Source organism: Zonotrichia albicollis, chromosome 9 (assembly GCF_047830755.1).
Source record: "Zonotrichia albicollis isolate bZonAlb1 chromosome 9, bZonAlb1.hap1, whole genome shotgun sequence".
In the NCBI taxonomy this organism is placed as follows: Eukaryota; Metazoa; Chordata; class Aves; order Passeriformes; family Passerellidae; genus Zonotrichia; species Zonotrichia albicollis.
The window spans coordinates 39,328,910-39,345,047 of NC_133827.1; positions in this window are offsets into that span (position 1 = coordinate 39,328,910).

A 16,138-nucleotide genomic window follows, 5' to 3' on the forward strand; every position below is an offset into this window, starting at 1 on the left:
AGCTGGGAAACTGGAGATGGCCGGGCAAGAGGCACTTGCACATTCCCTCTGCTCAAAGGGCAAAGCACCAGGGTTCCATGGTCTGTGATGGCCACAAGGGAATGGAAATTAAGATTAAAATCTAGGAAACTGGAGGTGGCCAGGAAGGAGACACCTGCACATTCCCTCTGCTCACAGGGCAAAGCCACCAGGGTTTCCATGGTCTGTGATGGCCACAAAGGAATGGAAATGATGATTAAAAGGATGCTGTGACACCAGGGAGAGCTTGGAGAGGGAAGATTCATTCAGCACCTGGACAGGACTATGACAAAAACCTTTTCTTGGATGTAATTGACTCTTGAATTTCAGGGGCTCAGGAACAATGCTCTCCTGGCACAAGAGTTATGTGCTCAAAAGAATCCCCAGAAATTCAAGAAGGAGCTGGAGATCAGTTCAGATAGGTGAGATTTTCTGCTCTGCCCCAAATTTTCTCTCCACCTCCACAATTCACACCAGTCCTCAGCACCAATTTTGTACCCAGGGAAGATCAGAAATCAGCTTTGTGTCAGTCAGGAATCTGAAAGGAAGGTTTCAATTTTGGTGTGAGTTCTCTCCTGTTTTGGGGGATTTTAAGTCAGGGAAGTGCAAGATAATTTTAGGGCTTTTGATAAGTCCTTGGTGTGCATCAGAGATGATTCAGTCTGTCAGATAGCTCCAAAAAACCTGCACTATTTCTGGCACGTCAGATAATTTTCTATTAATATTTTCACCCCAAATGCTTCAAAAATATTTCATAACTAGTTAATGGATGTCAGCAACATTAATTGATGCAGAGGCCAATTAGTGCAGGTTAACAAGTAACACAAAGTCCCTGGCTTAAAACAAATTGTTATTTTAAAAGTTGACTTATTTGTAACAAATGTGCTAGAAACTTTCTTGCTGTGTTCAGGCTCTTAAAAAAAAGGAATCTCAAATCCTCTAAAATGTCTTAATTTAAAATCAAACTGATGTCCAAACTCTTCTTACATTTTCTGATTTTTGAGATCAGCCTCTTTTCCCTTTATTTCTCCTTGCATCATCATTCCAAAAATTCAAGGTGCAAGAGATGGAGGAAAAAAAATTAAGGAAAAAAAAATCTTTGCATCAGTAAAAGGTGAGGGGTTCTCAATCTTCCAATCATGTTGGAAGTCACCTTGCAGGCAAGCTACAATAATTTTGTTAATTAAGACTTGTAATTTTTAAAGACATCCCACTGATGGGATCAGGCGGGGACTCCACTTGGCTCAGATATCTCAATATATTCCTGGTTTCAGATTTATAATTATGCTGGAAAATGCAATAACATTCTGATGCATGATACATTATGTGTTGGAAATTCAATATTCTTCAATAGCTCTCATTTTTTACAGCCCTTTGCAAGGGAAGAGGGTGATGAAACCAACAATCTCCTGCTTTTTTTCAGCCTTCTTAATTCTTAATGCTTGAGGCAAAATGGTTCTAAAATTACCTTGTAGATGCTTTCTAAAATCCTCTCTCACATTTGTTTTCCGCTCGAATCATACTTTTATTACTGTGAAATAAATAAATACATTCACATTATGCATAAAACTCCCCACTTCCCTTTGAAGTATTTCTTACAGGCAAAAAGGCTTTGATAGGGGATGTCTAAATGTTTACAGATTCTCACCAGAGCTACTCTGGGATGTTATCATATTATTGTCTCACACTGGTGGGTTTGCTCGTGGTTTTTTGGTTTGGTTTGTTTAATAAATATGAATTCATAGAGTCACAGAGTGGTTTGGTTTTGAAGGGATTTAAAAGCCCATCTCATGCACCCTTGCCATGGGTAGGGATGTCTTCCACTGGACCAGCTGGACCTCCTGGCCAATTCTTGGTGATTTATTTATTTTTTTTTATTTTTATTTTTATCTTGGTGCTTTATTTTATTGGGTTGTGAGACAACCCTTTTTTGCCAGAGCAGTTAATTAGATTATTCTCCAGCCCAAAGAGCTGTGATATAATAAATCATTAAGGCAGATTTAGTGCATCTGTGACTTGGTGCACATGCAAGAGGGAAGAAACCTCTTAAAAATCCTTTCTGTTCTTCTGGCCAGTGCCTAATTTCATTGTTCATCTATTTCAGTCCATAAATTCCTTGAATTATTCAGTGTCCCAGGCCAGGCTGTGCCTTGGAGCACTCTGGGACAGTGGAAGGTGTTCCCATGGCAGGGGTGGCGCTGGGTGAGCTTTAATGTCCCTTCCAACCCAAACCATCCTGGATCCTCTGAATTATTTTCTATCAGCTGTTCCTCTTTTGGAATTCCCACCCTGCCCAGTGTGAAACTGGGGGGTTTACCCCCAGAAATGCAGGACAGAGCTGCTGGGACAGCAAGACAAGGAAAAGCCTCAGAGGGCAGTTTGGGTCTGCAGCATCTCCTCAAAAGGGAAGAGCTCTGAACCAAACTCCAGATTTCTGCCTGGGCAGCTTCAGGCAGGCCTGGTTATCTGTGCTCTGCCCTCTGGGAGCCTGTGCACTGTGTTTTGTCATCTTTTCCTCCAGGGCTTCCATTGGGTTTGATGGGGTGGAATCAGCTCCTCGCTGCTTCCCTTTGTGTGTTGAGCTGGGCTCGGTTAAACCCCGCTGGCTCCATCCACACCCTCCATCATCACCTGAACAATGGAGCTCCTCTTAGACACTCAATTCCTAATCAAAATAAATAATAACCCCTCAGCCGTGCCTTCTGCAAGGAACTTCTCATTAATATGTGTTCTTATGCAGGAGGTGTTTGCTCCACAAAGACGGCTGACATTTGAAATTCAATCAATTATGATCTCGCTTCAGATTTTGTGCTAACAGAACCAGGCACGAGCAGCGAGGAATAGTTAAATTGTAAAACAATTAGGAATAATAGCTGCTTTAGGTCATAATATTGTTAAATAAAATTAAGCTTGGAATTAATTGTTTCAGATGTTTCGAACTGACAACTGCTTCCAGTCAGATTTCAACAGGTTTTCAGCTCAAATTTTACCCATTAAGAATAGGTTTTTTTACATATGAAGAGCAGTTAATTTTATCTGAGTATTTTACCTGTGATTCACTGGATTCTTTTGCACATTTTTAACTGAATAAGTGAGAAAGACCCAGCATAATTTCAAATACATAATAGTAAAATTATGTGACACAAAGTGAGAATCACTTAAATTAAAAAATAAACTGAATTATTATAATGCAATTACATTAGGAAATTAATTTGGAAACAAAACCTCAGTGCCTGATAGTTAAATTTTGAAAATAGACCTGCATTTGTGAATAGCAGGGAATTGCTCCAGATTATTTTGTGTATCTGAGCCAGGATCCTCTGTGACAGAAGCTCTGAGAAAAACTGGGATTTCTTTTCCATTTTTTTCCATAGCCATGAAAGCAACCAGGGTGTTTTATTAAATGCTGCATCTTTAAAAAATAGTGCTTGTACAGTGAAACCATCCTGACTGTTTCCACAGCCACCTCTGGGGAGCAAAGAAATAAGAGCAGGAGATAAGAACATTAAATTGAGTGAGTCCTGTAGTTAAAGGTTTTGTAAACTCCCTTCCTTCACTGGCTGTTACGAGCTCCAGTGTTCCCTCCTAGGTCAAGGCAGGACAGCTTTTACTGCAAATCGTTTGTTCTTCTTCCCACAAAAATGTGTATTCCTTCCACACAGATCTTCTGATGTCTTCCCCAAATCTCAATAAACTTCTCAACTTGCTGATTACTTTTAAAATTTTTTTTGATTACCAATTAAATCCAATTTTTATTGTTTCCCCCCCCCCTCCCTGGCAAAACTCAGTTTTACCAGTTTGCCAGAAGAGTTAAGATTTATTTTTCCTGCTTTCTCCTCCTTTTTTAAGATATTTTCCCCTCCTTTTTCCTCCTTTTTCCTCCTTTTTTATCTTCTATGCTTCTTTCAGAGGTGATAAACCTGAACTGGGGTAGAATAGCCAAGCTCAGTCACAATTTGAACTTAGGGTATTTATCATGATTAACCAAGATAACAATAGTATCAACAATAACAATAATATAAATAACATTACATAGAACATTAAAAATAATATCGATACCAACAATTATTATAATAATAGGAAGCATTTATTATTATTATTATTATTATTATTATTATTATTATTATTATTATTATTATCATTATCATTATCATTATCATTATTATTATTACTATTATTACTATTATTATTATTATTATTATTATTATTATTATTATTATTATTATTATTATTATTATTATTATTATTATTATTATTATTATTATAATATTTGGCAACCCCTTTGCCTTACACTGTAGGGACATTTCCATAGCACTGTGCATAATAATCCCAATAAGGTCCTGCTGGAGCTCTTGGAATATGTCATAATAACATCAGGCAAATGTCCATTTATTGAAGGTGTTTTACAAGCAATTGAATGATAATTTTTTATTGTCTATAAAAAATAAATATATATATTATATATTATATATTATATATTATATATTATACATTATACATTATATATTATATATTATATATTATATATTATATATTATATATTATATATTATATATTATATATTATATATTATATATTATATATTATATATTATATAATACATAAATAATATGTTATATTTATAGAATATATAAATATAATATTATGTAAATATATATGATGTGTATTGATATATTTTATATTTATATTCATATATAATATAACACAGACTGAGTTGGAGAGATGGAAGGATCTTTTACAAGGGAAAGAGGTATTTAAAAAGGGCTAAAATGGCCATAGGGTTCCCATTCTCCAGCTTTTTGCCTTTCCCCCTGAAACAACTCGCCTGACTGATGTTTCTCGCCTGTTTTTCCCAGATCTATTAATAAATACAAATTTCCATCTGCCTCTGAATAGTTCTGGAGCATTTCCTCTTAGACACTCACCAAGAGACTCTCGCCCTTTTTAGGATGAGGGAAAGGCTTGTCTTCCCCGGAATAAATCATATGCAGGCTCCAGGCAGACACTAAAATATGTGCAAGGCATTGGACATGTCTTGTCCAATTTGTGTTAAAATTTAGAGACAAAAGCTACCTGGGCAGAGCCTGCACTGGGCCAGGCTTTAGATGGACTTTTTAAAGCCTTGCTGGAAGCAGGATTTAACAGAGCACAGATTTCACATCAAGTATTGATCTCACATCTTTGTAACTTGGAGTTTTACTATCTTTAATCAACCTAAAGCCCATGTAGTTATTTTTCTTCTCTGATTTGACAAGCAGGCTAGCATTAAGGTGGAAGCGTTATTAATACTGCAAGATGAGCTGAATGTACTGCAGGCCATTGGAGGGAAAGGTGGCCAAAAAAATGAAAAAGGTGAAATGATGGGAACTGCAAGCGCAGTTTATTGTGATGGCTGCAGCAAAGAAAATCCAGGGAGCAGCTGAAATTGTTCATGGTGTGTTTTATCCAGAAACAAATCTCAGGCACTCAGCTGTTGCCACTTGCAGAAAATAGGTGATAAAGTGAAATATGAAGAGCCACAGAGCCATCAGCCTCCTGTCCAGAGCCCAGAACGTGGCTTTCACCAAAGCAAATGGCCCAATGTATTAATGGGGTTTAGTCAGCCAAAGGAACCTGTGGACTTTCAGTCAGCTCCTCCAGTCACTTTTATGTGAGCAGTGAAATAGTGTTTTCAAAAGTTTGAAAGAGACATATCTTGGCAATCCCTGGAAATGGCTTCTCTGCTAAGCTGGGCTGTGATTTATATGAATTAGTATCAGTCTGGCTGGGCTGTGAAATTAAATACTTCTAGTCCCAAGATGTTCAGGTAACTTTTATTCTTAATTTTCTTTTGATAGGTGTAGTGAGTACATTTAAAAGTGGAGCAGTCATTCGAATTTTTCACAGAAAATACAGCTATGGATTTTTCTCTCCCTTAGTCCTTGGTGCTTTTTTTTTCCCCTTCTCATGTAATAAAAGCTGACTCCTTCCTCTCTCCATCAAACCTGCTGTATCTCTGCCTTCCTGAGGAACTGGGCCAGCCCTGCCTTTCCACTCGTGAGTATCCCAAGATTCTTGTGGAAGGAAAAATTTCAACTGATTTATTAAAAGAGTTGTCATTTTTAATGACAACTCCCATATTTAATAACAACTTCTAGCCAGTTTGTCATGTCTGGATGTGGGAAGGTTTGGGGGGTTTTTGTTCTTTTTTTTGATATTTTTTGTTATTGTGGTTGGTTTGAAGTGGGGTTTAGGAGGGAATTCTGTGAAGAAGCAACTGACACTATTAGGAAATAATAAATAAATTCTCAATAAGGATAAAATGGTGCATTTTTTAACAGCCTAATCATGTACAAACTACTGTGGGCAAGGAAATGTAACTGAAATTGTGTCTCTGAGACCCACGCTGTGGTGCAGGGGTTCTGTTCAACAGCAGGATTTGATTTAGGAGCTGGAATGTTTTAAAAGTGAGAAGGATGAATTTTCTGTGGGTGGGGGATATATCGGGGTGTTCATCATTAGCTCTGACTCTCATTGGCGTGTCCATGAGTTTTGTGACTGTATGAGAGGGCAGCAGTAAAAACCACACGGGTTTGGCGCTGAGGAAATCTGAGACAGAACACTTGGAGAGCAGCACCCTTCCGATATTTCACAGAACTACGGCTTTAATATCAATATTGTCAAACAAATGTCACATCAATGTCGCAGCACTGCAGGTGATGAGCTCTGACATTCTGAGATATTCCAATTTTCTAAATCTGGAGTGGGTAGAAACTCCTTGGAATGATCCCCTCTTGTGGAACAGCAGTCACCAAGTTCAGGTTGTATCTTTAATTTATATTTATTTCAATTGTGAATGTAGTGAAAGGGTTTCCATTTAGGTTTTCACCCAGTGGTTTCAAAGCCAGCCATCACTGTAGATAGTTTGGGGTTTTTCACCTTTTAAATTAAACTTTGTGCATGAATCAGGAGGGGAAGAATCACCTTTAGCTAATCCAACCAAAAGCTACACTTCAATCCTTTGGCTAACTCAGATGACAAAATTCAGGGCACAAAGGAAGTGCAAGAAGTCTGTGATTTCTCCTCTTGGTCTGCAGCAGTATCAGCTTTCCTGAGATATTTCTGAGGAGTTTTTATTGAATCTCAATCCCTGAATACTTACATTGGGATCTCTGTGCATTTTGCAGAGGAGAGACTCCTCCAGCACCTCTCTTACAGTGCAACTGGGATCTCCTGGCTTCACAAACCTCTTATCAGTTCCAGACCTTTTAAAGTTGTAAAAGACACCCAGAAATGTAGGTGGCATCACAATATTCCTGCTATAAACCTCGAAATATATTTTCTATAAATCCTCCTGGTCACCAGGGGTGTTTACACTCATTTTTTGCAGTCCTGGGAGATCTGTGCAGTGCATTAGTGAGAAATGACTGATGGGTGTATTTTTCATCCACCTGAAACGCAGCAGAAGCTTTTCCATGGTGAAGCCACTGATGCCAGCAGGGCCATGGGTGCAGCAGGCTGGAGATCAGCTCATGAATCACTGCTGCTCCTCCCTCCAAGGCTTTGGCAGCCTTGGAAGGTTTCCTTGCAGAAACAGTAGTGCTTTTTGCGAGATCTCAATGCTGGGGAACATAAATAACCGCACGTCAGGCTCCCAAGGCCTGCCCCTCTCGGCCCAGGAGTGTTTGGGCACTGTGGAAGGGCACGATTTATAACAATCCATCAGCTCTGGCACACCAGCGTGGCTTTAACTCCCATCCCCTGTTTGCTCAATTTGCCAGCTCCAGGCTGCAGTGAGGAACCTGTTAGGAAGCACCTGGAAGAGCTGTCTGGTAAATAGGATAATTTGTTAGCAGGCAGAGAGGGGGAAAGCAGGTTTATGGTGCACAGTTCTATCAATAAGTGCTCGGGTTTCAATCACAAGCGCATCGCTGCTTTATTTCTCCACATAAAGTGATAATGAAGAATGATGACCTCATGTCTAGACCCAAGCTTTTAACTTTGTTGCAGCTCTGGGGGCTTTAATGTTTTTCAAAAAGCAATCAATCAAGTGCCAAAACCTGTCTGGCTAATTACCTCTGAGACTATCGAGAACTCTCCTCTCTTTTCTGGGAGAAATGTAGTATTTATAAATTGCTTTGTGGAAGCACAAACCAGGTTATGGCCTCTTCTCCTCTCCACCTTGTTTTGCTTTCTGCTCTGTGCTTAATGGAAGTGCTAATGTTGTGAATCTCAGCTTCTGACAGTGGTTCTGGCTGAGATCACCATCCCTGTTTCCTCCAGGGGAAAAAACCCATATTTACCTCATGAGATGAGAATATCTCTGTTGTATTTGTGGGAAGGAACTTAAGAAATGCAGCTGATGAACACTCTATCACCCAGAGGTTTGGTGTCACCCAGACAAATTCAGCTAAATCTGAAATTTCTTTTCACTGTATCAACCTAAAGGTATTTCAAATAGAATAATGTATAATCAAAGTTAAACAAAGGAGAGGAAAAAGGGGAAAAAAAAGGCAGAAATAGATTTCTGGAAGGGTGGAAGTTCAATTTCCTGCTTCAAGCAGGGCAAACCTCAGTCCTGCAGTGGAGGCATCAAAGCTTTCTTTGCCAATCCTTTCCAATTCGTGATCACTGCCCCAGTGAAGAGATTTTTCCCTCTCTCTGCAACTGGGCAGCGCCCACCAGCAGTGCAAAGATCTCAGTAAAACTGAGCAAAACCAGATGCTGGGTTTGGTCCAGCTTCTTGAATTATTATTCTTTTTTTCCTTCCTTTTCTAATACTTTTAAACACTTTTACATCGGAGAGAGAATATTTGCAAAAGTCCCAGCCCTGAATGGCAAGGAGGTTGGAAATAAATAATCTTTAAAATCACTTCCAACCCGAGCCATTTTATGAAATGTTTATATTTTGACCAAAATAAAAATATATAATTTAAAAAGAAAAAATAAAAGAGTAACTTTTCTGTAAGTATTGCCTAACAGATTAAATGTCAGACCCAACATTTCAGTCTTGAAATGGTACTCACATTTGTGAAAACCCAGTAATATCAGCTGTGAGAAATTCAGATAAATAATCTACATAGGAAGAAAAAAGCAAAGATCTCTGAATTCTCTGCCAAACATGAAAACAATCTGAAATTTCAGGATATTGGTAGAAGGAAGCAATCCATCCATTTTTGTAGAGCAGCTGTTTCTCCTGTTTGGGTTTTGAAAATCCAGCTTTGAACTCCTGGGCTGTACAAGTGTTTCACCTTTATTTAAAGCACAGGGATTTTTACTGAAATTCAAGCTGGATTTTTGTCTAATCCTTCAGAGACTGAACATTGAACAGATTATGATCTTTAATAATAAAGATAATTCAGGATAAGATAATTCAGATTCAGAGAGACCCATGGAGGATATTTAGCCCAAACTCCTGCTTAGCATAATTAGTGTGCACATTTTCTTGTCAGTCTGCATAAAAGTGGGAAAATTTGAATATTTTTGCTTTATATTTTTCCCAAACTCAAGATTGTGCTGCCCAAACACTTCTGAAATAATGGGTGTTAAAAAAGCCCCGAGCTTTTTAATTAATACATTTAATATGTGTGATGGTTTTTGCGTCAATGAAACTTCAGATGATGAAGAGTTTGAAGTTTGTCATTAATTTAAATACAATGAAGTGAATGCACAGTTTGTAATCACATGAACTAATTTCTTCTCCCAATAAACTGAAGTATAACTCCAATATTCTTAGAGCATCAACAAAATCAGGGAATGATTGCAACTGGCATTTATAACAAGCACTAGTTATGGTTGATGTATGAGATAATTATAATGCTTTGCAGGAAAATCTAATAAATCCCAGAACAGTTACTCTGTAAAACCTATTTTTATGGAAATTAGGGTGTGAATATCGCATCCATTACAGCAAGAGGCTGCACAGGCAATTCTGACAGCCTCAATCTGCAGCAGTGTCCACTCCTGAAAGGTAATTGTTTCTGAAGTTCTGCACGGAGGAAATAACTGTGTTCCATTTCCTGAAATGAAGGGCTTGCCATTAAAATATGAAAATCTTCATAATTTGCACAGCTTGATGAACTTCTGAAGAGACACAGCTGCTCTGACACAGGGGTTGGGAGCCTGAACAAATAGTGGGGGACGCTGTTTAATATTTTGGCAATAAATAATGCACCAAGATTTGGAGTTAAACTCCTGATATGTGGAGCATCCCAGGAGTAACCAAGGTTTGAAGGGATATTTCTATTAGATATGATTTCTACTGAGCAGCAACCTTCTATTTTTTATTCTAGAGTTAAATTGAAAATTCCCCCCCTTTGGTGGTTTTTTTTTTTTTGTTTTTTTTTTTTTTTTGTTTGTTTGTTTTGGTATGGTTTGGTGTTTTGCGGTTTTTGGTTTCTTTTTTTTTTTATTAGGTTTTATTTGTTTGCTTTTCTTTCTTTTTGTGGATTTTTTTTGTTTGGTTGGTTGGGGTTTTTGCTGTGTTTTTTGGTTTTTTGGGGTTTCTTTTTGTTGTTGTTGTTGTTTTTGAGTTTTTATTTGAGGTTTTTTTTGTTGGATTGTTGAGTTTTGTTTGGTTTTTTTTTTAAGAGGTTCATAAACTGGAGTTACTCCTGATTTACACAGCCCAAGGATGGAAACCCTGTTCTCAACCTTCCATTTACAGCCCTTTAACTTTTATGAACAGCAGAAGACAGAACATCCTCCAGAGAGCTGACAGACAATCCTGAGAATAACCTGTCATTCCTAATCTTGCTTTTAAAGCGTTTCTTGAACGCTTCAGGTCCCTTTTTCTTATTTTGCCTCTTCAAGTTTTCATCTCTGAAAGATGATAGAAAGTTATTAATATGGCTTTATGCTTGTCTGAGCTCCCCAAGGACAAGCTTTCAGGATTAGATATCCCAGATAGGCATCCATAATCCATTTGGCACCAGCTGGGGCTGCATTTGCACATTTGCAGGAGTTAGAACCTGTGGGTTACTCCATGCTGGTGCCTAATTCCAAATACTGTAGCAAATTATTCTGGAAAACATCTGAGTTTTTAAGAATTCACATAAACACGAGCTTAACCTTGGAGAAAAGGTTCCTGTGGAAGCCACAGAATTAGGGAATGGTTCAGGAGTCCGAGCTGGTTTGGAAACTCGGATGCAGATGATGTGAATGAGGTAAATCTCAGTCTTGAGAACGGTCAGTGAGCTGCTGGTTTCGTTACAAATTATAATTTTTATCATCAATATGTTTGGAGTTCTTAAATAAAAACGAGCAGAAAAAAGCTGCCAGGAAAAACAACTCTGGCAGACAGAACAATTTCCTTCAGTAGATGTGCCACTGGAAACAAGCTTCACCTCCACTTTCCACTAATATTTCAGTTTGATCCCAGTTGTTCAATTTGTGATTTGTATTCTTCTTTTAAAAAATCTTTAATTCAGTCATCTCCTAACGTTTCTCACAGCATTGACTCAGATGCCCTATCTCACTGACACGCAGCAAAGCTTTGGTCCTAACAAAGAAATAGAATAATTAAAAATAGTGTGGAATTTTAATAAATCTGGGCAGGAGATCCTCAGTTTCTGACTAGGTGAAGCTGACACAAACCCCCCCTCAGGTGTGGAAGGTATTAATTCCCTTTGAGTCATTCTTTTGTCAGAGCTCTTCTGTACCTGCTTCTCTGAGAAAAGCCATTTCCCTGTAGAATAAAGAATTTCCAAATGAGAAGAGATATGAATCTTTGAGGAGCCAAGTGACTACCACACGAAAAGAAGATAATGGGATCTATTTTATCTGGATTGAGAAGCATCTGCCAAGTACATCTCAGAGGAGCTGTCTGTTAAGAAGAGTTTAGAATAGATTGTTTACCCCATTAAATATCAGCAGAAACTCTGCTTTTGCATTGATTTCCTCTATCTTTGCTCTCAGCTGGGAAAGCACAAAAAGGTTTTTGAGAGAAACAAGAAAATATTATGGAGTCATGTAGCAACTAGAGGAAAAATTGTACGTGGATTTTATTGCACCAAATTCCTTTGTGTTTGTACCTCCTGGTACTTTTCCTACACACTGTAATTAGAGAGAAGGATTAGGGTCTGGATACAAACCCTGCTGTTATTACTGGGAATTCTTCTCTCAGTAAGTTTAAAACCAGCCCATGGATAAGGCCCATGGCTTTGTCCAAGAAGAGAAATACAGGCCCAGACTTGATTTTGGGTTTGGGTGGGATTTTTCTTTCTTTTATTTCTTTGGCTGTATCCAAGAAGGTAAATTTAGACCCAAACTTAATTTTGAGGTTGGATGATATTTTCTTTTTTTTTTGTTTGGGTTTGTTGGCTAATAGCCTGGATCCTCAGTCTCTTAAAAATGTGAATATCTACTGTGGCACAGATCAATCAAATCAGTCACAAGCTTAATCACCTTGATAAACTGAGGTCTTGGATGATAGCAGGAACTCCTGAGAGCGTGTGAGAAGAAATTAAAGCATTCCAAAGAACAGCATCCTGGTGTTAGCATAACATCTGCATGGAAAATACTGATGAGAGCCTGGCACAAGAAACTGTGCTTCCTCCAGTTTAATTTCTTCATTAGAGTTTTGATTTATTGCAATTCAAAGGGTTTAACTGTTTTCTTTTCTTGAAGAACCTTTTCAAAAGTTCACAGAAGCACTACAGACTGAAGGCAGGCTGGTGGGTGCAATGGCATACATTATCTCAAAGATGTTATTTTAGCATGAAGGGCTTTTAAAACTTAATCAGCTCACCAGCACGCATTCCTAATTGATCTCTTTCCCTAGGACTGCTACATTTTCTTGACCTTTTAATAACGGATGGCTTTAGAGAAAAGACTGTTCACAGAGCTTCTGAAAAGTCAAAAGAAGATCTGAGGTATATTTGCAAGACATACATAAAGCAAGCTGTGGCCTTGGGAAATTCTGATTTCCTTGTTCTTCCCACGTGCTGCAGGACCAGGAGATGGAGATTGGGATCAGTCTGAGCCTTCTGTGGTTCAGGAACCTCTCTTGAGAGATGTCAGACACCTGCTGACCCCTCTACACATGAGTCTGGGGTATTTTTTATTTTAAATACATTTAAAGAGAAAATAAACTCTGTGTCTATTCTGAGTTCAGGTATCTGTGGCTGCTAAACAGGAAAAAATAAATTATAAAGTGTTTTTCCTGACCAGTAACATCTCAGGGTGCCCAGAGCAGCTGTGGCTGCCCCTGGATCCCTAAAAGTGTCCAAATCCAGGCTGGACAGGGCTTGGAGCACCCTGGGACAGGGGAAGATGTCCTTGTCCATGGGAAGGGTTGGAATGGGATGATTTTTAACGTCCCTTCCAACCCAAACCCTTATGTGGATCTATGATTCCATGTCCCACCCAACCTAGAAAAACATTCCTGTCCTCTCAGAGCTTCTCCCCTGTATTTCCTGTGAGGATTTCGGATTGCTGCGACGTTAACCACACACAATGAATTTATTCTGGTGTTGAAATACGCTCACAATGCTGGAGTCATTTATTTTGACAACACAGCCATCACAAAGCAACAGGGCGTGTAAATTCCCTGCTCCAAGGGCAGCTGGGATTGAGTGTTTGACTTCCCCTCTGGAAATGGAGCTGAATAAAACACCCAAAATGTGACAGTTTTATCAGCCTAAGTGAAAAAGGTGGTTCCAGGAGTACTGAGAACTCAATGAGAGGTTTCAGGATGAGCCCTTTAGAAACCACTGAACAAATTAAGTCAATAAACACAGTTCATTATTAAATTGTTTTGTTCAGCTGTTCACCTTTGCCCAAGCACCCTACATATGGTTTCGTGTCCTTAAAGCCCAACAAGAAAATCTATTCCTCTTCTGTCCCCAGTTTCCAGTTCCTTGGTGTACACAATGCTCTGGGATAGGTTTGGATTATGAGATTCAAATTCAGACCCATGGTGCAGAGTAAAACTCCAATCTCTTATGGATGCACAGAACTTTATGGGAATTTGTGGTAATAAGGAAAAAAATGAGACCCTCACCCCAAAAATTTGGCTGCTTAGATCCCAGGTGCTTTGTCCATGAAACTCCCACAGAAATTCTTCTTTTTCCTGATGGATTTCTGGCCCATTCTCTCTGCAAAGCCTCTGCCAGTTGGTATCTTAAGACAGAATCAGATTCATCAATAACTTTGCTTGATAAAAACCCCGCGAACTTGTTGAGGAACCTTCAAAAATGAAGTTCAAAAGCTTTAAAAGCTGAATTTTTCCAAACCCCAATGCATATAAATCCTTAGGCATTAAAGACATGGCAATGGTTCCACCAAAGCCGAGTTGTGTTTTCTCCAACATCAAATGGCATGGCTAATTATTTCATGTGAAAAGGACTTCATTTTGATGAGATTTCCTCAGAACAAAAAGTTTCCTTAAGTATCATCATTTGTATACATAATACATCTTAGGAGGGATGTCAGCTCACAAAGTGACGGAGGCAACTTCGGCTCCATCCCCTCATTATGCAGGAGCAGAGAGTGGGAGATGCCGAGAAATGAAACGGAATTGGAAATCACTCCCCAACTCTGGCCTAGATTTAGTGATTTACAGCACAAAACCCCTTCCTGGTGCATCTGTGCATTGTGTGGTGTCCACTTTGATGCTCTTTAAAGGCACAAAATCTCCTCTTCCTTCCATTGAAGTCCAGGGCAAAGCTTCTGCTGGTTCAGTGGGAGAACAAAGCCCACGATTCCCTCTCCCCCACGGAAAACACGCTGGGATTATTTCCCATATTGGCAGTTCAAAAGCATTGTTCAGAAGGCAGACTATTCAGATTTTTTTGAAGTGAAAAGTTTTCAAGACAGTTCAGTCATGAATTATATAACTGAGGAAATTGTCTATGGAAAGCTGATTTTGAAGCGCTAAAGAATTTTAATTCCTTTTGTTTTTTGTTTTGGAAGTGGCCAAATGTTCATGGTTTTGTATGGATTTATTTTTAGCTCTTCTTTCCCTTCTGACCTGTCTGACCACTGGTCTGGTAAAGATTTGCAGCATTTTTCATGTTACATAAAAATAAAAGACATTTTCCTCTCAAAGTTTGCATGTTGGCAGCAAGGAGATGCTTACAGAATTTTCGGTTTTGTCATGAAATTCTTGTGGGAAATTCTATTAAATCTGTGCTCTTAAAACCAGGCTGCCTTCATTTGACTACTTGATTTCAAATATCTGTGTGTATAAACTCTTTCCTTTTAAATCACACTCAGAGTTAGGTTGTGGCAATGATTTGTCCACTTCTCCTGATTTAGGTACCAGTCATGTCATACATCAGACCACTGAAAAAGGAAAAAATAAAATTTCTCCTGGAGTTAACTCGTTGATGTTGTATCTATAACTTTTATTCACTTCAGGTTTTTTATTCAGAAGTTTCCCATTTGTTCAATATTTATACTTGATCAATCTCTGACATCAGAGACCATGACTTGATTTGCAGACATGAACTATCTCTCTCCCCTCAAACACCATCTCTAGTCTTTCATTATTCAGGCCCATAAAAAATAAATGTTAGGATTGCAGAGTAAATAATTTGTGGCTATAAAAATAAATAAATAACTGCTTTCAGCAATCTTGCCTCTAATCAAAAAATCCATTTTAGTCAAAGTAGGGTTGATTAAATTCATTTAACACAAAAGGGCAGATGCTCGAAGGATTTAATACTGTTCACACAGAAATGACTTGAATATTGCAAGTAATAATTGGATAAAGAAACTTTAGCTGTTCTGCACTTCTGAAAGGTCATTAAGAGAGGAGTAATGCACAGGCAGGGGGCAGGAACAGCTGCCAGGTCACATCCTCACCTCTGGGGGGAATCAGGCTCCAGAAAAAACTTCTTGGTTTGTTTCTGTGAATTTATGGGGCATAAATTCACAAAAACAAGCAGGAAAATTTCCCCTCTCTGTGCCATCCACAAAAACAATGTAAAGAGTGGGAAAAAATTTGGTTTGGTTTGGAGGAAAAGGGATTTTTTTTTCTTCTTTTTTAATTCAGCTCTGTTGCATTATCCCACTTTAACTTTTCCCTGCTAAGATTCATCTCATTGAAGGAATTAAAAGCCTGCCTTTGTTTTGATTATGATAAAGGAATAGAATATCTGAACAGTCATACTACGGAAAAAAATCTGTTTGTTGGTGT